Below are 26433 nucleotides of genomic sequence, written 5' to 3'. Positions count from 1 at the left end.
TCCTCAGCCTCTGTGCCGTTGCCATAGCGATGGGTCTGGACGCTGGGGAGTCAGGTACCTCAGCTTGGACATTCTCAGCCTATGTGCCACTGCCATAGCCATGGGAATGGACGCCGGGGAGTAAGGTATGGGAGCTGGGACACTCCAAACCCCTGTGACGGGCCTGGGTGGCAGCAGAGGAGTCAGCTACAGGAGCCGGGATATTCTCAGCCCCTGTGCTGCTGCCATAGCAATGGGTTTGGGCACTGGGGAGTCAGCTGTGGGAGCCAGGACACTAGAGGCCCCTGTGCTGCTGCCATAGAGAGGGGCCTGGGTGCCAAGGAGTCAGCTACCAGAGCCAGACACTCCAAACCACTGTGATGGGCCTGGGCACCAGAGGAGTTAGTCATGGGAGCCGGGACATTCTTGGCCCCTGTGCTGCTGCCGTAGTAACGGGTCTGGGCACTGGAGGAGTCGGCTACTAGACCCTGGACATTCAGCAGTGGTAGGCGACCAACGTGGGGACCAGCGGGAGGACCAGCGTGAGAGTATGTGGAGACGGAGAACATCGAGAAACTTGAAGCAGTCTGCACCACTAAACATCACAGGTATCATACCACAGAAGTTCAGACCATAAGCCCAGGGTGTCAGAACAGATCAATTTTAGAAGCTGAGACTAACAAGAAGAGTCTCAAACAATGGGAAGACAAAGAAACAATCCACAAATAAAAGAAAAAGCAGAAACTTCAGAAAGAATGTCACATGAAATAGAGGCTGATCAACTATCACATAGTGAATTCAAAGCACTGGTTATTACGAAGCTCAAAGAGCTCACAATGAACTACCAGAAACTACAGGGGAGATACAGTAATCTCTCTGCAAGCTACATCAACATGAAAAAGGAAATAGAAACTATCAGCAAGGGACAAGAGAAAATGAAGAATACAATTTCCAAATTGAAGAACAAAGTAGAAAGATTCAAAAGTAGGATAGATGAAGTAGAGGATAGGATTAGTGAGTTGGAGGACAAGGTAGAAAGCATCTCACAGAAGGAGCAAGAAAATGAAAGGAGGCTCAGAAAGAATGAAGAGGAATTAAGAGAAATGCAAGACAATATAAAACGTAATAATATTCAAATAATAGGAATACCATAAGGAGAAGAAGAAGAACAAGGGATAGAAAACATATTTGAATGAGTAATGAGAGAAAATTTCCCTAATTTGATAAGAGAAAAAGTCACACAAATCCAGGAATCACAGAGAGTCCCAATCAAGAGGAACCCAAGGAGGCCCACTTCAAGACACATCATCAAAATGGCAAAATTCCAAGACAAAGAGAGAATCTTAAAGGCAGCAAGGGAGAAATAAGAAGTAACATACAAGGGAGCCCCAATAAGGTTAGCTACTGACTTCTCAATGGAAACATTCCAAGCAAGAAGAGAATGGCAAGAAATATTCCAAGTAATGAGAACCAGAGGCCTACAACCAAGGCTACTTTACCCAGCAAGGCTCTCAATCAAGATAGAAGGCCAAATAAAGAGCTTCCAAGACAAAAGAAGCATAAAAGAATATGCCTCCACCAAACCAGCTCTACAAGAAATACTGAAAGGACTGCTTTAAGGGAAGGAAGGAAAAGAGGGAGACAGAGAGGAACAAGTATCTATCAATAATAACCTTAAATGTAAATGGATTAAATTCTCCAGTCAAAAGACACAGAATAGCTCAATGGATAAGAAAGCATGACCCACACATATGCTGCCTACAAGAGACCCGCCTAAGGACAAAAGAGCATCACAGACTAAAAGTAAAAGGTTGGAAACAAGTTTTCCAAGCAAACGGACAAGAGAAAAAAGCTGGGGTAGCAATTCACGTATCGGACAAAATAGACTTCAAAAAAGGGCCATAAAGAGAGACCCAGAGGGTCACTTCATTATACTCAAGGGAAGAATCCACCAAGAAGACATTAACATTGTAAACATATATGCTCCAAACATAGGGGCACCCAAATATATCAAGAAAATCTTAGAGGACTTCAAAAAAAATATAGACAGAAACACAATTATAGTAGGGGATTTTAACACCCCACTATAAAGAATGGACAGTTCTTCCAAACAAATTATCAACAAAGATATTGCGGCATTAAACAACACCCTAGATGAAATGGACTTAACTGATATATATAGAGCCCTTCATCCCAAAGAAGCTAAATACACATTCTTTTCAAATGCACATCGAACATTTTCAAAGATAGGCCACATGATAGGACACAAAATGAGCCTCGAAAAATTCAAGAAAATTCAAATCATGCCAAGCATCTTCTCTCACCACAAGAGACTGAAACTGGAAACCAACCCCAAAGAAAAAAAAAACAAAGCACCCCAAATCATGGAGACTGAATGGTATACTATTAAACAACGAATGGGTCAAGAATGAAATTAGGGAAGAAATCAAAACGTTTCTGGAAACAAATGAAAATGATCTCACAACAACTCAAAACTTATGGGACACAGCGAAGGGAGTCCTGTGAGGGAAATGTATAGCAATACAGGCCTACCTAAAGAAGATAGAAACATTTCAAACAAACAACCTAACCCTATATCTGCAAGAACTCAAGGAACAACAACAAAGACAGCCCAGAGCAAGCAGAAGGAAGGAAATAACCAGGATTAGAGCAGAATTAAATGACATAGAAACTAAAAGCACAATTCTAAGAATCATTGAATCGAGGAGTTGGTTCTTTGAGAAGATAAACAAAATAGACAAGCCTTTAAGTAGGCTCATCAAGAAAAGAAGAGAGAGGACACAAATAAACGCAATCAGAAATGAAACAGGAGAGATTACAACTGATACCACAGAAATAGAAGGGATTGTAAGAAATGACTATGAAGAACTGTACGCCAAGAAATTTGAAAACCTAGGGGAAATGGACACATTTCTAGAAAAATACAATCTTCCAAAACTCAGTGAAAAAGAAACAGAAAATCTAAATACACCAATAACAGCAAAAGAAATTGAAGCAGTAATCAAAAAACTCCCATCACACAAAAGCCCTGGACCAGATGGTTTCACAGGAGAATTCTACAAAGCATTTAAGGAAGTGCTAACCCCTATTCTCCACAGACTATTCCAAAAATCCAGAAGGATGGAAAACTCCCAAATTCTTTTTATGAAGCCAGCAACATCCTAATTCCAAAACCAGATAGAGACACAACAAAGAAAGAAAACTTCAGGCCAATATCGCTGATGAACATAGATGCTAAAATCCTCAAAAAAATATTGGCAAATGGCATCCAACAATATATCAAAAAGATCATACACCAAGACCAAGTGGGATTCATCCCAGGGATGCAAGGATGGTTCAATATTCACAAATCAGTAAATGTAATACATCACATAAACGAAAGCAAAGACAATAACCACATGATCATATCAATAGATGTGGAAAAAGCTTTCAATAAGGTACAACACCCATTTATGATAAAAACACTCAGCCAAGTGGGAATACAGGGAGCATTTCTCAAAATAATAAAGGCCATATATGAGAAACCTACAGATAATATCATACTCAATGGACAAAAACTAAAAGCTTTTTCATTAAGATCAGGAACAAGACAAGGATGTCCACTTTCACCACTTCTCTTCAATATCGTATTGGAAGTTTTAGCCACAGGGATCAGGCAAGATAAGGAAATAAAAGGCATCCAAATTGGAAATGAGGAAGCAAAACTGTCACTGTTTGCAGATGACATGATAGTGTACATGGAAAATCCTATAGACTCTACCCCAAAACTGCTCGAACTAATTAATGAATTTGGCAAAACAGCTGGTTACAAAGTCAATATCCAGAAATCAAAGGCATTTTTGTATACCAACAATGAATCAGCAGAAAAAGAAATCAAGGAAAAAATCCCATTCAATATAGTAAAAAGAAAAATAAAATATCTGGGAATAAACCTAACTAAGGAGGTAAAAAACCTGTATGCAGAAAACTACACAGCCCTGAAGAAAGAAATCAAGGAAGACACAAACAAATGGAAACATATACCATGTTCATGGATTGGAAGAATTAACATCATCAAAATGTCCATGGTACCCAAAGCAATATACACATTCAATGCAATACTTATTAAAGTACCAATGGCATATTTCACAGACATAGAACAAACACTTCAAAAATTTATATGGAACCATAAACAACCCAGAATAGTAGCTGCACTTTTGAGAAAGAAGAACAAAGTAGGAGGGATCACAATACCTGATATCAAACTGTATTACAAGGCCACTGTAATGAAAACAGCCTGGTACTGGCATAAAAACAGGCACATAGACCAATGGAACAGAACAGAGAACCCAGAAATAAACCCAACTCTCTACAATCAATTAATATTCGACAAAGGGGGCAGTAACATAAAATGGAGTAAAGATAGCCTCTTAAACAAGTGGTGCTGGGAGAACTGGACAGCAACATGCAAAAAAAATGAAACTTGAGCACCAACTTACACCATATACCAAAATAAATTCAAGATGGATAAAAGACTTAAATATAAGACGTTATATTTAAGTCCATTAAAGTCCTAGAGGAGAACATTGGCAAGAAAATCTCAGATATTCCACGCAGCAACATTTTTACCCATATGTCCCCTAGAGCAAGGAATATAAAGGAAAGAATAAACAAATGGGATCTCATCAAAATAAAAAGCTTCTGCATGGCTAAAGAAAACAGTATTAAATTAAAAATACAACCAATTGTATGGGAAAACATATTTGCCAATGATACCTCAGACAAAGGTTTAATCTCCAAAATATACAAAGAACTTACACGACTCCACTCTAAGAAGACACCCAACCCAATTAAAAAATGGGCAAAGGACTTGAACAGACACTTCTCTAAGGAGGACATACAGAACATCCAGAGACACATGAAGAGATGCTCAATATTGTTAGCTATCAGAGAGATGCAAATTAAAACCACAATGAGATACCACTTTACACCAGTCAGGACAGCTATCATAAACAGAGCAACAAACAACAAATGTTGGAGAGGTTGTGGGGAAAAGGGGTCCTTAGTTCACTGTTGGTGGGATTGCAGACTGGAACAACCATTATGGAAAACAGTATGAAATTTTCTCAGAAAAATAAAAATCGACCTGCCTTTTGACCCAGCAATTCCACTGCTAGGATTATATCCTAAGAATCCTAAAACATCAATATCAAAGAACCTGTGTACCACAATGTTCATAGCAGCACAATTTACAATAGCCAAGAGTTGGAAGTAACCTAGGTGCCCATCAGTAAATGAATGGATCAAAAACTTGTGGTACATATACACAATGGAATTCTATGCAGCAGAGAGAAAGAAGGAGCTACTACCCTTTGCAACAACATGGATGGAACTGGAAAGCATTATGCTGGTTGAAATAGGCCAGGTGTTGAAAGACAAGTACCATATGATCTCACTTTTAACAGGAAGCTAAACAACAAAACAAACAAGCAAGCAGAGAAAAAAAAAGACACTGAAAGAGAGAACAAGGGGACAGTGACCAGAGGGGAGAGAGAAGGAAAGTTAAGGGGAAAAAGGGGGAGGGATTTGGAGGAAAAAATAGGAAGGACACAGGGATGAGAACTAAGGGGGGTGGAAATGGGAGGGAGGTGGGGAGCACGGGGCGGGGGAGGCTGGGATGGGTGAAATAGACAAAAAATCTGTACTTGAAAAATAACTAAATAAAATAAAGAAAATATTCTCAAGTCCCATACTTATTGTCATAATGGCAATATGTCATCTGTTCTTATGGTTGAGTAATATTCCATTATATATATGTACATCTCTTTTATCTCATTATCTATTGAAGGATACTTTGGTTGTCTCCGTGTCTTGACCACCATGAATAATTCTGCAATGAACATAGGGTGCATATGTCTTTGTGAATAAATGTTAACGTTTTTCTGGTAAATAACCAGGAGAGGGATTGCTGGGTCATATGGTAACTCTATCATTCATTTTTTGAGAAACATCCATCTCATTTTCCATGGTGGGTGTACTAGTTTGCATTCCCACCAGCAGTGAATGAGGATTCCCTTTTCTCTACAGCCTTTGCAACACTTTCATTACCTGTCTTGTTGATAATAGCCATTCTAAAGGACAACCAACCAAATGGCAAATAACATTTGCAAACAACAGCTCTGACAAGGGGTTAATATCCAAAATATGTAAACAACTCATACAACTGAACACTAAACAAACAAATGGTCTAATTAAAAAACCTGAACAGACCATTCTCCCAGAAAGACTTACAAATGGCCTACAGATACATGAAAAGATATTCAACCTTGCTAGCTATTAGGAAAATTCAAGTCAAAATTACAATGAGATATCACCTCACACTTGTTAGAATTGTCATTATTAGAAATTTTAAAATGTGAAATTGTACATCTTAAAATTGATGAAATAAAGTAATCACTAAGTCCTATTAATTCTGTTTCTAAATATTTCTTGAATATATCTTTCTTTTTTAGTTTCCACTATCTTTGAGTCTCTGTACTTCTTTCTTATCTGCCTATCATCCATAACTTTCTAACTTATTTGCTTTCCTTTAGTTTCAATTCTATCCAGTTTAACTTTTGCAATGCTGACTGAGTAGTGGTTCTTTATCCAACTGTTTATGTGATTGCTCTTTTAAACCCTAAAATGATTCCATTTTTTGATATTGAAAATTAAGATCTTCATAATTTAAATTCTGCATATCTTACTTCATAATTTACTTAGCCACTCGTAGTATAGTATTACTTTCTGGTTAGAGGTTTTTCAAGATTTTACAATCTTATCATTGCTTCACAATACTTACCACACTCCACACCATTTTATATACCTATTTGATTTGTATTTATAAAAGTGATACTTTCTCCCCCTGGCTAGTGTAGCTCAGTGGATTGAGCGCAGGCCTTTGAACCAAAGGATTGTGGTTCAATTCCCAGTCAGGGCACATGCCTGGGTTGCAGGCCAGTTCCCAGCAGGGGACACATGAGAGGCAACCATACACTGATATTTCTCTCCCTCTCTCCTTCCCTTGCCCTCTAAAGATCAATAAATAAAATCTTTTAAAAAAAGTGATACCTTCTCATTAAGCTTATGAATGGCTAGTTATCTTAAATATTTTTAGTGTGTGCATCCCTTTGGACAAAAAGTTTAACAAATTTTAGATCGTTTACTCAGTACATGTTGAGACTTAATTAAATTTCACATTCACATTTAAAAACAGTAATAATATACATAAATTCTGAAAGTGATTTCAAAATTAATTAAAGTAATAACTGGATATGCCTTTTCTCATTCAATTTTTTACATTTAAGATATAAATTAGGAGTAATAAAAGGAGTTTTAATGAAACACAATGAAAATAAATTTAATTTATACTTAGCATTTTAATTTAAGCTTTTAGTATAGCCTAAGATTGTATGAGTGTATATGTAAAGAGATATAAATACAAATGTGTGTGTGTGTTTAAAGGTTAACATACACACAAATCATTAATTTTTGGCACATATTTTGTAGTGGTGACAAAGAAAGTTGATTTCATATCAAAAAATCTGATTAAATGGTAGATTTTGTAATAAAATAAATTATATAAAAGCTATTTTTATCATAGGTAGCTGAGAAACAAAGTACAGAGAAGCTTTATTTGAAGATAATTTCTTCTTTGTAGTTTTTAAAGTTGCATAAGAAAAAGTTATCATATTTTTAAAATCTCTTTATTGACACACTTTTGTTCCCTAGCTCCTGAGTCACTAAATTATTGAACTAGATTCCTGTTAAAGGTGAGATCATATGGTATTTGTCTTTCACCGCCTGGCTTATTTCACTCAGCATAATGCTTTCCAGTTCCATCCAAGCTGTTGCAATGGGTAAGAGCTCCTTCTTTCTTTCTGCTACATAGAATTCCAGGATGCTAAACACAAAATAAGCAAGCAAAATAAAAACAACACTGAAATTGAGAACAGGGGGACAGCGACCAGAGGGGAGAGGGGAGGGAATTTCAGGGGAAAAAGGGGAAGGATTTGCAGGAGCTAGTATAAAGGACACGTGGACAACAACTAAGGGGGGTGGAAAGGGGAGGGAGGTGGGGGGCAAGGGAGGCTGGGATGGGAGTAAAAGACAGAATATTGTAGTTGAAAAATAATTTTTAAAAATTATTGAACTAGAAACTGATTTGGGGAAAATGGGTCATTATTTATTCATAGAAATATGAGGATTTTTAAAAATTTTAATCATGTAAGACATACATATTTTGTATCATGATTTCACCTTGCAAATTTGGCCTTTTTTCTGAGCTATCTATATGGAAAAAAGTGCCTGTTTTTTTTCTTTTAATTTTTGCTATGGACCTTATTTAAGTGAATAACAATCTTTTAAAATTTTTTTTATTTCTTTATCTTTACAGGATAAGGGAAGGAGAAAGGGAGAGAAATATTAATGTATGGTTGCTTCTCATGCGTCCCCCATTGGGACCTGGCCTGCAACCCAGGCATGTGCCCTGACTGGGAATCGAACCGGGATACCGTGGTTCACAGGCCCGCACTCAATCCACTGAGCTATACCAGCCAGGGCAAGAGTGCCTGTTTTTATACATTTACTAATCTAAATTTTTGTTCTACTTAAGTCGATATATCATACTGGATATATCATACTCTTTCTCTTATTTTGCTTGTTATATACAAAGGTGGGAAAAAGTAGGTTCACAGTTATGATAATGTTAAACAGTTTATTCTTGTATTATTTATTAATTATTATTTATGCATTATACTTATACATTTTACAATTCATATAATGGATTGGATACCTTGTTACATATCTCAATTCACTTACTTATTATATGTATTATAAAACACATTTTTCCTTATTTTTATACCTGATTTCTTCCTGCTCTTCAACCACTTTTTATTCCCTGAGCAGAACACACTAATAGCAAACAAACAAACAAACCATCAAAGTCTAAGTTGTGCATCTGAAGTAACTTTCTTTCTTCTAGACTTAAAGCTATCTCTTTCAGGTATCACTGTCTCAGCCAATTATGAATTTCTGCTCTGTCATTTGTTGATTCTTATCCTCAGTCTGCTCCTTCTCATCTGCTTGGTAACTTTTATAATTTTTAGTGAATTTAAATATTATGTTGACCAAAGGAAGTCCAGGTCTTATGCCTATTTATTTTGAGGTTAATCTCCACTAATCTGATCCCTAAAATTCCTTCACTATTATCCACAAAAATATGACTAGAGCCACCCAGGTGTTTGGACACTGGGCTGGAACACACAGCTAAGTCCACAGTCTCCGGTCAAAAAAAAACCCATTTTTTTTCTTGCCTTATCTTCTAAAATTCAGATTTCTTTTCATTATTTCTATATCTCTCTTAGGCACATGGAATTACTTGGATCTCCTAAATCGATGGTCTTGATAACATAAAAGCATTTAGGACTAAAATTGTCCAGCAAAAATTAAAGCAGTGGTATCAGTTTGTAATAATAGTTATTTGCCACCACAGCAAACCAGTATTTTATAAATAACTAGTTACAAAATTGGTAAAAGCACCAATCAAAGCATGAGATACCAGTGGGGTAATAGTGTATGGTTAGGAAAGTACCACTTGTTAAGTGTTGGCATAGTAATATAAAAAGATATTTATACCCTGGCTGGTGTAGCTCAGTGGATTGAGCATGGGCCTGCAAACCAAACAACTGTGGTTCAGTTCCCAATCAGGGCACATGCCTGGGTTGCAGGTCAGTTCCCAGCAGGAGACGCACAAGAGGCAACCATACATTGATGTTTCTCTCCCTCTCTCCCTCTCTCCTTCCCTTCCCCTCTAAAGATAAATAAATAAAATATTTTAAAAAATAAAATAAAAAGATATTCAAAATTATCTTTTAGAATGTAATTGAAATAGTCCTATCATTTCCATCTAAATGCTTGGGTATGGCTAGATACTCTTCAACAATAACAATGCACTGCAAATGATATGCTGTTGACTAAAGAAGGAAATATATAGGAAAGCAGCTGTCTTTTAGAATGACAGAAATGAAGAAAATGTTAAATTTCTCTTATCACTGTTTTTAAAAAATACTGAATTTTCATGAAATAGTTTTTCATGCTTAGATTAAATTTTCTGTTTGAATTTTCAACACAGTAACACCATACACAAACAGGGAACTTGGGACACTTCTCAAGCTTATGATGAGATTAAGCCTTCCCTCAACTAATTTCATTCTGCCCTTTCAAGTACACTATATTGTCCTGAGAAGCAAAAAAAACATGTTTATTCATCTAGACTTTTCTGTCATTTATCACTCCTACATACATCTGACTTCTTAGTTTCAGGTGTAGTTATTTAATATTAATATGCATAACTAAATGATCACCATGGTACATCTAGTAACTCTCTTTTTGTGATACAAAGTTATGATGACATCATCTGCTCTATATTCCCTGTGCTGTACATTGCATCACCTGACTTATTTACTTTATAGTATAAATGTGTATATCTTATGCCCCTTCAACTGTTTTGCCTTTCACCTCTAGAAATCATCAGTTTGTTCTTTATGTTTATGAAATTAAAAATAAAACAAAACAAAACAATCTAAAAACAGAACATTCACATACACATCTGAGTTCTTAATTCTTCCTCTCTCTTTTCAGAATACACTTCTCTTTCCACTCTCTCCTCCACTCCAACAGACTACAAGTGCTTTATAGTTGAAAAGTCAAGCTTTTGAGACAAATTACACACAGCATACAATATAGTCTTAAAAGTTTATTTTAAAACTCAGTGTTTAGAAATGAAGCAACAACTTTTATTGTTCTAAGTCATTTCTGCACTTAATGGTTAGAAGATTAGCATTGGAAAATAATTATATACATACATTTGTACATGGACAAAAAATAAAGTAAGTTGACAAATATATCAAAACATTGTTTTACTAATGTTTTTTTTTTCTCTGCATGGTGCACCTTGTTCATATTCAACCATCCTATGGGCCATATCTTTCTCTGATAACATTCTTATTCTCTCCTCTTCGATAAGTGGCTTCATGTATAAATTTTGAGATTGAATACTGTTATGAACTGAATTATCTCCCCCACAAAAATCTATATGTTGAAGTCCTAAAGCTCAGTACCTCAAGATGTGACTATTTGGAGAGAGGACCTTTGCATAGGTAATTAAGGTAAAATAACATCATTAGCATTGGCCTCATCCAAGGTGACTGGTGGCCGCATAAGAACATATTATGGATAGAGATATGCACAAAAGAAAGACAGAGGGAGAAGATGGGAATCTATCTACAAGCTAAGGAGAGAAACCTTGGTATAAATCAACCCTGTTGGCATCCTGACCTCACACTCCTGGCCTCCAAAATTGTGAGAAGCACAAATCTAATTAGACTGGTTATCCTAGGTGGTCTCCACAAATATTGTTTCTTCTAAGAATTATTTTTAACATCCCACCTTATTTGTATGCTTGTCTTGCTTGCTGTGTTTTCATTTCATAATGGCCTGCATTTATACCTTTATGATATTATTTATCTCACTAGACTGAAATTGATAATTCACTTGATTCTATTCATTTTTACCAAATTATATTTGATAGATGAATCCATGTTCCATTAAAATTTTCATGCTAAATAATTTATATCAGCATTAACCTAATGGAAATATAAATATTTTTCCTGAGCATGAAAGGGCCATAGTGTTGGAAAATCTTTAAATAAGTAAAAAGATTACAGGCTAGTCTTTCAATAGAATACTCAATGTTGTTCAGTAAGCCCATGGAGATATTTTATTCTATAGGGCTCTCTTTCCATCATTGCTTTTACCTTGTCTATTTTGCAATTTTTAGAGATAGAAGTTAATTTGTATAGGGCTGATAATTATACAAGTAATCCCTGTTCATAAAGAGGTTAGTGTCTTGGCCAGTGTGGCTCATTTGGTTGGAGTATAGACTAAAATGTCACAGGTTCTATTCCTGGTCAGGGCAAATGCTTGGGTTGAAGGGTTGTTCCCCAGCTGGGGGTCATGAAATAAGCAATGAATTGTTGTTTATCTCTCACATCAATGTTTTTCTACCTCTCTCTCTTCCTCCTTTCCCTTCTCTAAGCATGTCCTCAGTTAGGATTAAAAAATAAATAAAAGATGCATGTTTTTTCTAGTAACAATGCAGAATCCATTCTCCCTGCCTTAAGAGATGATTCCAAACATCCAAACCTACAATTTATTGCCCTTTGTATGTAAAGCAGTTGTACAGTCTAATTTGTTGGGAACCTTACACCTGGCTTGTAGCTAAAAACATTGTGTTGGTTACAGGAACCTGTGCGCTTCACAAGCCAATCAGCTACAGGCACTTGAGGTGTCCACGAGTACCAGTTGCACCCAAGTAACCAATAAGCGGGCCCTTCTTTGTCTGAAGCTAGCCAATAGCAAGCAACCTAATCTTCTTCCTCTCCCTCCTCCCCTATATATATACCCAGTTTGGAAAAATAAAGTTTGCAGCTTGATCAGAATCTTTTGTCTTGCTGCCATTCTTTGCGCCTCTTGTCCCCCCAACCCATTTGTTCTAGGTAGGTGGTGGAGCTCCAGTTGACTGCTCTGCGGGCCGGAGCACTAATTGCAGATTAATTACAGTTTTTCTGATTATGTGTGTCTGTATGTCGTTGGATATGTCACTTGCTTTAACATATTGCTGATTCCTTCACTTATTAATGAGTTAAATTTTGACATGTTTATTTTATATATACATGTGAATTATACATTTCTCCTTTTAACATAATCATTTAACAATATTATATTGACAAAATTATCTCTATAACATATTATGACAGTTTACCCAATTGTACCTTAAATAGAAATTCACTTTCTATTTGCCAATTTTTTAGTTTATAAAAATCTGAAAAAGCTAAACTTAGACTTTTAACTAAATAACAAACAATAAGATATAATCAGCTATTATATTAAGATTGTTTTTCCATTCCCTCCCTTTCTTCCTTTCTTTCATTGTTCTTTCTGTTTTTTGAATTATGTTAACTGTATTTGAAAGAGATATTTGTATCATAGTGGCCACATCACAGCACCACTAGCACTTTCTTTGATTGCTTTCATTCTTTATCATTTCTTTTATGTATCAATTAAGTCATTTGAGTGAGGCATTTTTTAAAATTCATTATTTCTACAACATTGTTAGTATACTGTTATCCTGAAATTGTCTTGCTTAAGGGCATTTTAATATAATTTTGTTTTATTTTAATTATAATACATTTGGCCTAATTAAAAATGTGAAATCAGGATGGACGATGGCAATGCTCAAGCTTCACTTCAAACGATCTTAGAGTCATTTCAAGAAGAGGTCAAAGAAATAATTGTAACTCATTAGACGGGGCCTCTGCGTGATCTCCCGGCTATCCTGGAAATTGGTAACTCTTCTTGTCTTTTGTTCCTATGGAGTTTGAGTACCAAACTGATTGTTAAATATACCACATGGACTGACAATAAAATAACAGGCTCTGTCGACATGTACAGAATAGAAAGGGCTATTAATTTCACAAAAGACCCTTTTTGGTTAATATTTACAAGCAATTTTTATTTCAATAACTTGTGACATACCACAGACAAATTTCTAAAGTACAGATGGTCTGAACCTTTTCTGCTTTTTGTTATACAGAAGTGGTTTTAATGATATCTCAAGCAATTATATAAAAAAGATCCTTTTGAGGAGAGAATAAAAACATTCCACATGTTTTATTTATGGAGAGTGATATGCCTGTTATTGGGGCATATAATTAGCTCCATTAATAAGCAACATATTTACATATCATTATTTCAGTGAACCAACATTTTTTAAGAGTAATATTTTGTTAAATGTTATTTTTATTATTATTCTTAGTGCTTAATTGTTGGATCCTTGTCATCTTGACTTCATGGGCAAATATCTTTGGTATGATTCAAAATTCTCAGAATTTATTAAGTGCTTGTACTAGGCACTCCATAAAACAAAAGATACATTAGCTCTCTTCTGGAATGCAACTGTTTTGAGTTGGTTATTATGACATAGATTAAATTATTGAAATTGGAAGTCAGTATGCCATAGCTAATAAGTTAACTGTATCTGGATAACTATTGATGACATAACCATTATAAAATATCTAATTCAAAGAGACAGAGGTAAAGATAATAAAAATGAATTATTTTAATAATTTTAAAAAGTATTTTAATGATAAGTAATTTGCAATGTGGAGGGGGGAATAGAACAACTGTAATGGCATGATAAATAAAATATATTAAAAATAAATAAAAAATAATAAGTAATTTCAGAAACATCTTTTCATATGTCCCCCAGACATTAAAAAATATGCCTTTCTTGGTGCTCTCTTCATATCTTAGAGTGTTTTATATCTTGTTATTATCAATTTATGTATATGTTTGTTTTAAGGTCAAAATGTCAGTTAAATTATTCTCTGTCACTTCCCTGCATCGAGACTTTAACAGGTTGAATCACTCTGAATCTTTGTTTTCACATTGCATTATTGTAAAGAGCAGATGAATGAACATGTCAAAACAGTTTTGGACATAGAATCAAGGTAAAATTATGTTAGTCCTGCCTTTCTTATTGAAAATACCTCCCAACAAACTCTGCAGTGCCTCTTTTCTTCTCTTGCTATTATTACCACCATCAAAACCATTCTGAGTTCCAGCTTGGCCTCCTTTACCCACTTATGCAAATTATTCATTCAGCACTTGTGATTAGTAGCCAGTCCTGCAGTGAACCAAATGCTGCTTTAGACTCTGCACATGTAACAGTTATTCTTTCAATTAATTTTTTATTTTGATATAATATTACTTAAAATTCAGAATTAATTTTGTTACATACTGAATTTAATGCCTCCTGTGTCATCACAATGCCCACAAATTAAGATCTGACTTTCAAATCTGCCCTGTTGTCCTGAAGGACCTTGTCTACAACTCATTTTCAAATCTCCCAGTTTCCTTCCCAAACCTCCAGGTAATCTGTCATTAGTGTACATGTCACCTCATGTACACCATCTTCTAGGGACATTTTTTTTCTGCTGACAGTTCTTGCTATTTTTTGGCATTTCTTACATTTAATATATCTGAGATTTCATTCTTATACTGGAAAATATCTATTTGGTCTTCAAATTTTACTGGTTCTTTTTAATGTTTTCTGTCTTCCACATTTTACTTGGTGTGCTTATTTATTTCAGATATGTGTTTCCAGAACACTAAGCCAAACTTGCACAGTACATGGTTTAGCCTTGTAGAACTTAACAGCACTGAGCATGAGCTCTGAGCCCATGCCCTGTGTTGACATCCAGGTCCCAAAGAGAAAAAGGAGCTGAAGGTACCAAATTTACATGAAGGAATCACCAATAATTAAGATAGTTCTCCTCTCCATGGAATGTGTTTTACATCTGGATGTTTGTTTACTTGGAAATATGAAAGGTGGTCAAATAAATGTCTGCCCCTTCCCCTAAAACTTGCTTAGTTGTTGATATCTGTAGAAAAAAATAGAGCTGTTTAGTAGGCACTCAGAAATGCTTGCCTGGATCATAGAAGAGGCAGGACTTGAAGAAATCCGTTGGGGATTAATTTATAAGTCTTCTATCATTTGGTGATTAGTCAAGTAATCACCATATTTCAAATGATCTGGAGATAACATTTATAAGTCAAATAAAAATTGTTGAAAATATAAAAATAACAAATAAGGAAACATCAGAATAAAAGAAGCTAGTCTTGTGAATGAAAGAGAAAAAGAACATTTAAGAGACCCAAAAAATTGTAGCACCTTAGAAACTGAGGGAGATTTCAAAATGAGACATGGTTGGTAGTATTAAAATACTACCAAGCATGGTGGTATTTTTTATGAAATCCTGTTCGTAAAAAACAGGATTTTGAGGATCCAAAGACCTCAACTTGATAATAGTAGGAATTACTGGAGAAAAGAAAAGTGACGTAAGAGAAAGAAGGAAAAATAGGTGCATCTAACCTTAACAGGAAAGAGGTAAAGGTGTGGAGGTGGGAGGAGAGCCCAGATAGACAGTATAGGTTTTGGAAAGGATTTCAAGTACCAGAAGGGAGTAAAGCCAGGTGAAGAGATGAAAGTGTTTGGGAGGGAATTTGCGAAGCTCATGCTATTAGCTGTGCTTAATTTTGATGTGGCAGGGAATGGGTCATCTGCTAAGTGTGGAGGCCATCAGGAGGAGAGGGCCTGGTGAAAGTCTTGGAACAGCTGTGGTGGAAAAGTGCAGAAACAGTGGGCTGTACCTAAGTTTGGGGGTAATGATTGCTGGGGAGACATCAGAGTTTAAATGTTTCTCTAAGTCATTTAAAAGATGATCTAATCTACAAAAGTGCTGTTCTCACCAATTGTTGTGTAAGTGTGTACTAAAGTTTTTTCCCCTTTTTCTTTTAACCAAATATTTATCTTTTAATAAAGAACAAAACAAAAGCCTTTATTTCAGAATTGCCACAGCCTTTGCCCCTGAAAATATCTATGCTTTGAAGAACTATGTAAGGCCTTAGTAAAACATATGTTTTTTTATTAATCCCTGTTTATTTAAGCCCCACTTCATTATTTTATAAACAGTAGCACAGATAACAAAATTATGGATAGTTATTTTTGTTGGAGAAGTGTGTTAAACAGTGCGCAACAAGAATTAAAAAAAAATGCTGTCATGAAAAATTTTCAAATCTCCCTTTTTGAGGAAAGACTGGTTAAAGTTTTAATTTACTTGTGCAGAAAACAAGTCTTTTCCTATTTTAAGTATAAATGATGGCAGTAGAAGGTTGCAAGGGCTTTCTAAGTATTTGATAGTTGAGACTCGGTGGTTGCACAATGATGAGAACACTTCTGTGCTGAAATCTAGGATACAAATTATGATGGGAAGGTGCTTCTATTTATCTTGTGATGTTTAAGGGAGATTTGGCCTTGGATGGTAAACACATAATGCAATATGCAGATAATGTATTGATGTACAATATGAAAAATTGTACACTTGAAACCTATATAATATTATTAACTGTCACCCCAATACATTCAATAAAAATAACTAAAAATAAAATTATAGAAGCTGATAGGAATAAACTAGAGTTTCAAAATAAGAAGTATTACCTGGTCATCAGCCATCTCCCTGTTCCTTTCAAGGGCTGAAATATATTATCTGATTGTTGGGATGAGGAGAGGAATTAGCATGTATAGCTCAGCTCTTGGCTCTCACTTTTTCCAAAGGTTTATCCATACCATAAGTTTTTACAGGTGAGTCCATCACATAATCTGGCAGTTATTCTCTGACTGGGACTAAATGAGCTCCTCAATATAATCTAGAGGTTCAGGATTAAAATGACTATCACTGTTGCAGACATAATACATATCCTCAAACTTGGCATTTTTTAAATAATATAGGTGAAATTTTTCTATTTGTCTACTGATAACATTTGTCTCTTTCTTGATGAAATCAAAACTCAGGTTGGGGGCAGATTTATCATCAATTGAAAATTGAGAAGATCAGTTAATATCCTTCACCAGAAAATATCCTGATGATAAGGCCAGAACATACAGTGGTCACACTGTCATTTCACAGTACAATGAACATGTGTCTATTATAAAATTTCTCTCATTGCTAAAATGGTTAATTTATTTATTTATGATTTATCTCTATGCCAAGTTCCTAGTTCAGTGAGTAGTGTATAATAGGTACTTCATAATTATTTGTGTAATGAACAAATGAGTAGAATCAAAATATCCCTAAGGAATATCAATTCCCTTCCTTTTTCTATATTTTTAATTTAAAAGTAACAAAATCTGAACCTTGACACCTACCAAAAATTGTAGCCCTGAGTATTTGAGAGTTTGTCTAAAACACTTATCATATTATAAAGGAGAAAACATCCCATATTTTAAGACTAATTTGTTATTTTACAAGTACTATATTAGGTATGACCCTGAATTTTAAAAGGGTTCTTTTAATTAGGTACAGTGGTCATGAAGTAACAGAGATTGAAAACCATGCTATTGATCACAAAGGGAAAAAATGATGTGGAAATCAGAGGCAGTATAATGTAGACCATAGTACCATTATTATTAGTATTATTATTTCTGCAAATAAATGCTACCACCAGATTTAATGAGATTTTTACAATTCAGTTTATACAAACTTTGATCTAAAGATTAACCATGGGAATTGTGGATAAAATAAAATTGGAAATATAACTACAAAATCCTGTGATGAGTTAAGGACAAATTGATACAAAACATGTGTCCTTGAGTGTGAAAGCACTTAGTTTAAAACCTTCATGGAACTAGCTGGCTTTCCAATGATACCTGTACACATGTCTACACAAGGTTTTGAGTGAACAGAACATGCATTTTTACAAAGGAACCTGGATGCCACATAATTAGAATGAGAGAACTCAATTTGAAAATTATTAGAGTAACAAAGGCTGAAAAGGATATTTTACATTATTCCAATATGAAGTCATAAGTTTATATAAGTCACCTTGGAGCTAATATGTATGTTAGATAGTTTCTCAGTTAGTTAGAATTACATTCCAGGGTACATAGTATACTAAAAACATATCTATTCCCAAAATCGATGTAGGAAATTAGGGACTTTTCATTAATATGACCAAGAGTTACTGAAGCCAATGAATATCTTTGTAAATATATTTTTCAGTGCAAAAATGTAGTATTTAATGGGATCATTCACTATTCACATGACTAGTATTTGCTCTTGATGACTTGATGTAATATTTTAATAAGCCCAATATTGAATAAGCAAATTAAAAAACATTTATATGCAAACTTCATTACAATAGAGGCTTTTGCTTAAGTTTTGGCATCGATTTTGTGGGCTTGACTTTCTATATAATGACAATGTGATCAAATCTGCATGTGCAATTTATAACCTCTTCATATTATACATATAATATTTTAATATGATAATAAAACTAGCCATATGATGATAATATGGCTAGACTGTTCTTCTGAGTTTTCCCAAATAGATTTTTTATCTTGAGAAGAAAGTGGGAATATACTCAAGCATCCTTATACAGAATAATGTCAAATAATATTCTCATAGACAATTGGCATAGTGCTTATTTTCTCCCAACCACTTCAAGCAGCTGTTACAACTCATATTGTCAGATTCCAGTGAAAGACTGGGCATTTCAAAACCAATTTGAAAGATTAATAATTTGGTGAAATGCTTCATAAAATATAAAATTCATGATAAAACAAAAGAAAAGGAGTGATATGGCACTAAGAATTAAGGCAGATGGTCTGTACTTCCCTCCAACACTCATGGCAAATCCATGCTCTCATTTTTATGATATTACAGGGTCATATCAGAGAAGATGGGAGCATATTAACAAAAGAAAATTTTGCATGCCTCTTTGGGAAGCTGGATTTGAAGAGAGTTTGAAGGTTTTGAAGAAGTGCCACCATCCAGTCCTAACCAATATACATACATCTGCAAGACAGACATTTCCATTGTACACTTTGTTTTCTATAATGAAAGCTGTAATATTCCTTTCTTTTTCTTAGAAATTTAATATTTTTTTCTGGAAATTGACTAGAGAGTTCAATACTTTAAAAAATATTTCAAAATTCCAAATTATTAACTAGTTTTCAAAGTTATAATTATATAAACCATAGTATAAATCTGGCACCAGTGATTCTTTTAATAAATGTAATTTCACAAAAATCAAATTTCTTTCTTTACAGAGTTGTTTATGGAATTCACATTAAATAACAGAAAAATAATTTTGTACAAATATATAATCCCCATGATAAAACAACATATTTTCTGCGCTGACAGAAGTTAAATAACACATATATATATAAATTGATTGGAAGTGTTTTTCTCCTAGAAATCTATTCTTCCAAGTACAGAATTTTGTAAAAATTTATATTGAAGTTTGTTAGTATCTATTTCGCTGTGGATATTTTCTACCATTATTAGAGGTGCAAACCTTCTAGAACTCTGTGTCTTTGTCTGGGACTTGGAAACTATCCTTTTCAAATATACTTATCAAGATAGATAGACAGTCTCCTATCCTAGTCTCTGTGTGAAGGTAGGAGCCTACTTTCTATGGGGACAACTATCAAACATTGACAGACCTGAACATTATATTCCTCCAGTTTTTTCCCATTAGCTTACCTCATGTTTAAAGATCCTCCCACCTTTTATTTTAGGGAAGAATCACATGAACAATTCAGGCTTGAAGAAATATTACCTTACTGATGCTCAAGACAGTATAAAGCCTGAATTCAAAAGTAAAAATTGAAGCTTACTATCATTCATGTCTTGGGAAATATAAATTAATGGATATAATGTATTTATGGCTGATGTTTTATTTTAATATCATTGTCAGTGGGAGGAGTCCTGTTTAATTGTAATAATATTATCATTGAAAATAAAAAGTATTTTTGCATTTTTCACTCAAGCGAGTATTATTTATTTTTGTCAATTTATTCAAACCAACTCAATACATTGCAAATTTTAGATGGGCAATCATTATAATATGAATTTGGAAGATGAAAGAAAGAACCTATGAGGGTAGGGGCTGCTGTGGGGTGTCAGAGAGTAATGGGGAATAGATTGGAACCACTGCAATTGAACAACAATAAAAAATAAAATAATCAAATAAGAAGTAAAAACTATTCGTATATTCTTATATTACTGATCCATCATTTCAACTTTTAGAAATTTAGGTTATACATATACTTACCTGTGAGCACACAGATATATATCAAATGCCCATGGCAGAATACTTTGTGTTGTAACTGTGAGAGAATAGTTAGGATGCTAAACAGACACCAACAATAATGATGCATATTATGCAGATTGTATGGTTGTATATGCTGATACATTATTAAGTGAGAAAGGCAACACATGTGTGCACATGTGTATGTGGGGTGTGCACAAATGCATGAAGATGTCTGGGACATACATAAGAAAATGTTTCCAGTGTACTCCCAGGAAGAGGTTCTCAAAGTGCTATTTTCTATTGCAGTGTTTGGTTGTTTAAATAAGTTTATCTAAATTGATCATACTCATTAAATGCATTACAACATTTTTATCAAAAGCAAATGTTCTTGTCTATAAACTAGTAAATGCAGAAATGATAATTGCAGGAACATAATATATGAGGTTGAAATTATAGCATCTTGTGATATAGGGTGGAATATATTTCCTCTACAGTTTTGATCAACAAAAGTCAATGCCCTTTGCTTGATAGAGGCTTAGAAAAGACAGGGATCCTTTGTTGTGAATGGCAATGCATCCCTAGCCAGAAGAACATCTTGCATAATTGAAGCTAGGGCCCTGGACTGTCACCTGTATCACAGCACACTATTTCATATTCAGGCCTTCAATACATGTTTAGTGATACAACTGACAACTGGGTCTTCAAATTCAGAATTGAATAGCTAATATAGATATTCTATCTATATCTATAAATAGATATCTATAAAAACCTAGATATATATAGATATCTATAAATAGAGATATCTATTTATATATAGGTATCTATAAATGGATATTTATAACTATTTGTATATAGATATTGATAAATAAATATATCTATATATAAATAGATATAAATTGATTCTGTGGAGTGTTGTTGTATTTACATGGAGACACCAGAAAGTAATCATTTAGATAAAACTAGTTAAAAAGTCACACCTCTGATTACTACACTTAAACATTCAATTCCATTTAAGGCAATTAACTTTGCACATTTAGGGGAAATGGGAACTTTTCAGCTGTGGGAAGGGTAGTGTGGGCTTGTTAAAGAATCCATGACATATGAAGGGAGTTAACCTAAGTCGTATGCACTGAGCGTGAAATAGGAAATGCAGAGCTCAGAGATACCGGTTAAGATCTTCTTATCTCTCAGCAGAAGGAAACTGAACTTTAAGTGTTGCTTGTGCTAGTGAGGTAGCCTCCTATGTTTATCACAGACAAGGGCTGGGGGGCTAGTTAAAAGGATTTTATACTCTTTCATCTTCAGCACAAAACCAGCTGCAGAAATATCCACCCCTACTCCCATGTTCACCAAACACAACCTATTAAGCACCCATATCCTTGTGGATTCCATCAGAGTCAGACTAATGGAAATCAACTCCAAATACAGCCAGCACAAGGGTAAATGAACATTCTTTATTCTGTATCACTATTTTTCTTAGAATACCCTGGTATTTCAGGGTTATGAGATATTGTTTGTTCTTATATTTCATTTAAGAGGTGGGAGCAACTCTCAGACTCAGGAATTTGGCAGATGTTAAACCATATGCAAAATCTTATTATTTATAGTTATTGGAATTTCAATCTCATACTTCTGAGTTTTTTTTACCAGCTTGGCTCACTTGAAATTAAATTTAGTGAAAGCTATTGGATGATGAAAATTGTCTTCTTATTTGCTTTTACCCATCACAAAGTCTTAACACATTTTATTCCTGATGCCGAACTTACTTTTCTTTGCCAATAGGTTTAGTTCAAACCATATTTATCTATCCTTGAAGTTTATAATTCTTCTTTCCCAATGTATCTTGGCCAAGAGCATCCCCTTCAGAATGATAAGATCAAAGTTTAAATGTCTGCTATCCCCCTGAAATATGCTACAAATGGGCCCATATTGAAAATAACATGTATCCAAATAGATGTCTGCAGATGGAAGATCTATTTATACGAAGTTCTCTTGACAGCTGGTGAGATCATATGAACCACTGCCCCTGAATCATGGCCTCCAAGTATGATTTCAGATACAACTCTGACTTATTCAGGAAATTCTGAAATATAGGGTATAATTATCCTTGCATATTTAAAGAGAAAAACAAAAATGACACAAAAGATAGCCTTCCTTTTATATACTTGAATATCCCTGAGAATTATAATTCAGCTTTAAGACTTCTATGGAAGTTGGAGAAGACAATATTCTGAAGCGGTGGTTTGGACATTAAATGGCTGCATCCAGGATCAATTTTTGAAAATCAAGGCTGTAATTCCATTAAACAAAAAGAGGAAGTAAATAATTCAACATTACTGTAATAAGGATGTTCTATTACATGGAAAAATTAAATCAAATGAAATTAATCCTGTTTCTTTAATGCACTCAGATATCCACAGATTAAAAATTAATCAAAAACTCTAGAGAAGTCAGAGTTTTATGATCTTAATACATTGAAATGAGTTGTTTGTTTTAAAAAAATCTTGGTTTTTAAAAATGAAGTACCAGAAATACTAGAAATCTTAACAAATTCAGTAATCACCATAAATTTTGAAAAAATACAGAAAGCACTCTGAATATATAATCTGCCTCCAGGGCTGTGCTCAGTCCTGGTAAAATATCCATTGAATCATATAAGGTAACTTGATAGACCTGAGATAAAGAATGGGAGAGAGAGCACTGAAATTCCAGTAGTTTTGTTAAATAAAGAGGAAACATTTTTGTGATCAAGTTTTAGGTATTTTCTCTTGGCTTTCAGCATCTCCAATTGTAGTTTTTCCTGAAATTAACTTAATTTCTAAAATCTGTGTTTTACACAGAGGATGGTTTGGTGAAAAACTTCGACTATCTTACAGACATTCATGGTTTTGGCTGTTGCATCGGCACTGACGCTGACCTAAACCTAAACCTACACATCACAATTGGAACAAATAATTGCATAGGTGCTAGCAGTGTTGTCTATAGAACAAAAAGACAGTCAATAGGAAGAAGGTTTTTGTTTATGTTAGGATCCAGTTTTGGGGACAGCTGCTTATTTACTCTGACCATGAAGCAAGATGGGGAAAGACAGAATGCCATCCACAAAAATCTCCTGTGATAGAGCTCTAACTACAGCATTTCCTACCACTCTTCTTTATCTTCAGAGAAGCGCAGCTTTTTTTCTTTCTCTTGTTGTAAGTGTTACCTTAATGTACGCCACAATAACCCTTCCCCAGGCCTTGCCAATTTCACTGCATCATTGTTTTTCATTCTTCTCATCAGGCAGGTCCCAGTCTAAAGGACCTTTCTCAGAGATAATTTATCTGATCATTATAGCCAGCAAAGATCCCCCCACTGCTTTTTTTTCTGTACTTACAGAAACATTTTACTTTTTATTTCATGACACTTTGTTACAATTTTTGTTATATATTTCTGATTTCTTTAACCATATTACCTTGTATTGTAATCCTGATGAGGACAGGAGTTAAATATGTTACCTCAGATACCCGCCTGCAAGCCAAGAGATTTTTAGCATGTGCTAGATGATTGATGACTACTTGAATGGATAGATGCATAGAGCTATTGGTTGGTAGTTCAAAGTAATACACAGGCAACATCCATTTGAATATGTTAGTCCCTTGGAAAATCAGACGTCAGGGTAATGAGGAGTGAGTCTGATGCTTAAGTGAAGAAATATAATTCTTATTGTATAGAATTGTATTCCTATTGTACCTTCCTGCAAATTACCACTATTGTTAAATCAGTGAAGTCCCATGATGTTGGTGTTACTGTTCTGATTCTTTGAGCACTTTTATGTGTATACATTACTTCCACTACTGGGGAAGTATGAGTCACAGTACTTATTTCACTTTTCATTTGCTTGTGTGCTAAACCAATGGGGACAATTTTATTTCAGTAATATGGTTATGAAATTTCCTTTATTAATGTATATTCCTCTTATGAAATAATATGACATCTTTTCATGTATAAAAATTAAGTTGCTACATTGTAATATTGAGATAACAAATCTAACATCAGAATTTTTAAAATGTGCTACATGGGTAAATTGTCCAGGTAATACCAGGATAAAGAACAACTTGTAATGACAGTGCAGAAATAATGACATTTACCAGTTAGATTTCATTATTAGGTATATTGGTTAGAAATTACATTTAGCTACAGGTAAAGGAGACCTTAATATAGTAGCCTAATGAAGTTGGGATTTTATTTTCCCCACAAAACAGAAAATTATTTGTTGATATGGGTTCAGGAGCTCATGAATGTTGGGGACAAATTCTAGGATTTCTTTAGCCTTTTCGTTATGGCCATTATGTGGTCACAAGATTGATCTTGAAGCTCTGGTCTTCACTTCTGCATTCCAGTCAGGAATAAGGATAAATGAATCACATTCATTGAGAAAGTATCAGGTGACTTCCACTTACATCATATTGACCAAAACTGGATCTCATGACTATGCCTAGCTATAAGGCGGGTTAAAAATACATTATGTTTATGCTAAGCAAAACAAGCTAGTCAAAGAAAGACAAATGCCATATGATTTCACTTACATGTGGAATCTAATAAACAAAATAAACTAACAAAATAGAATCAGACTCATAGATAAAGAGAACAGACTGACAGCTGTCAGAGAGGAAAGGTTTGTGGGGGCTGGGTGAAAAAGGTGAAGGGATTAAGAAAAAAACCTCATAGACACAGACAATAGTATGATGATTAACAGAGGGAAAGGGGGTAGGGAGGATGTTGAAGAGAGTAAAGGGAGAATAAATAGTGACAGGAGACGACTTGAGGTGGTGAAAACACTATACAATATACAGATGATGTATTATAGAGTTGTACTCCTGAAACCTCTGTGATTTTGTTAACCAATGTTACCCCAATAAATTCAATCAATATTTGCCTTTGGAAATCAGGGTTATATTAATTATGAAGAAAGGAAGAATGACTGCTTGGTGACAAAGTAAATAATTTTACCAAGGTATCCAATTCTGTCTAGTAAAGATTTTATATATATATATATATATATATATATATATATATATATATATATATAAAGACTATGTGCCCAATGGCCATATTCTTAATGAGTACACTACAGGTCCCCTTCCTCCTGAGACCACTGTGCATTGGAGCTTAGAGAATGACAAGGTTTTCATTTCTATTACCAAAAGTGTCCTTTTTATGAATTGAAGTTTAATAATAATTTCTTAGGGAAGAAAAGCCAAGTCAAAATTTGCCACTGGTATACAAAATACATTGCTAGAGTGAGAAAGTGCTCTTAGCCAAAGCTAAGAAATGACAATACATAGTTCCTTATTCTTTTGCATGTGGACATTCCATTGCCCCAGCATGATTTGTTTTGTTCTTTACCCGCTATATTATCTTGGCATTCTTGTAGAGATAAAGTGTCCTAAAATGTGTAAGTTTATGTGTGGGCTCTCCATTTTCTTCCATTGATCAATATTTCTATCCTTATGCTGTTATCACACAGTACTGGTTATTGTAGCTTTTTAGTAAGAATTTCAATCAGAAAGTAAGAGTCCCCCAACTTTCTTCTTCTTTCTTTTTTTTTTTTTAATTTTATTTAGTTATTTTTCAAGTACAGTTTTTTGTCTATTTTTCCCAACCAAGCCTCCCCTGCCCCTTGCTCCCCACCCCCCTCCCATTTCCTCCCCCCCTCCT

General features: G+C 34.6%; 1 pseudogene; it reads right to left on the bottom strand.

Annotated features, from left to right (window-relative positions):
• Positions 1-26433, bottom strand: part of LOC119034533 (Y-box-binding protein 1-like) — a 91238-nt pseudogene that overhangs the window by 51444 nt on the left and 13361 nt on the right.

The sequence above is a fragment of the Artibeus jamaicensis genome, unplaced genomic scaffold (genome assembly GCF_021234435.1).
Source record: "Artibeus jamaicensis isolate MK-2021 breed Jamaican fruit bat unplaced genomic scaffold, CSHL_Jam_final scaffold_916, whole genome shotgun sequence".
Classification (NCBI taxonomy): domain Eukaryota; kingdom Metazoa; phylum Chordata; class Mammalia; order Chiroptera; family Phyllostomidae; genus Artibeus; species Artibeus jamaicensis.
The sequence above is the reverse complement of the archived record's forward strand: the minus strand, read 5'-3'. Positions and strand labels throughout refer to the sequence as shown.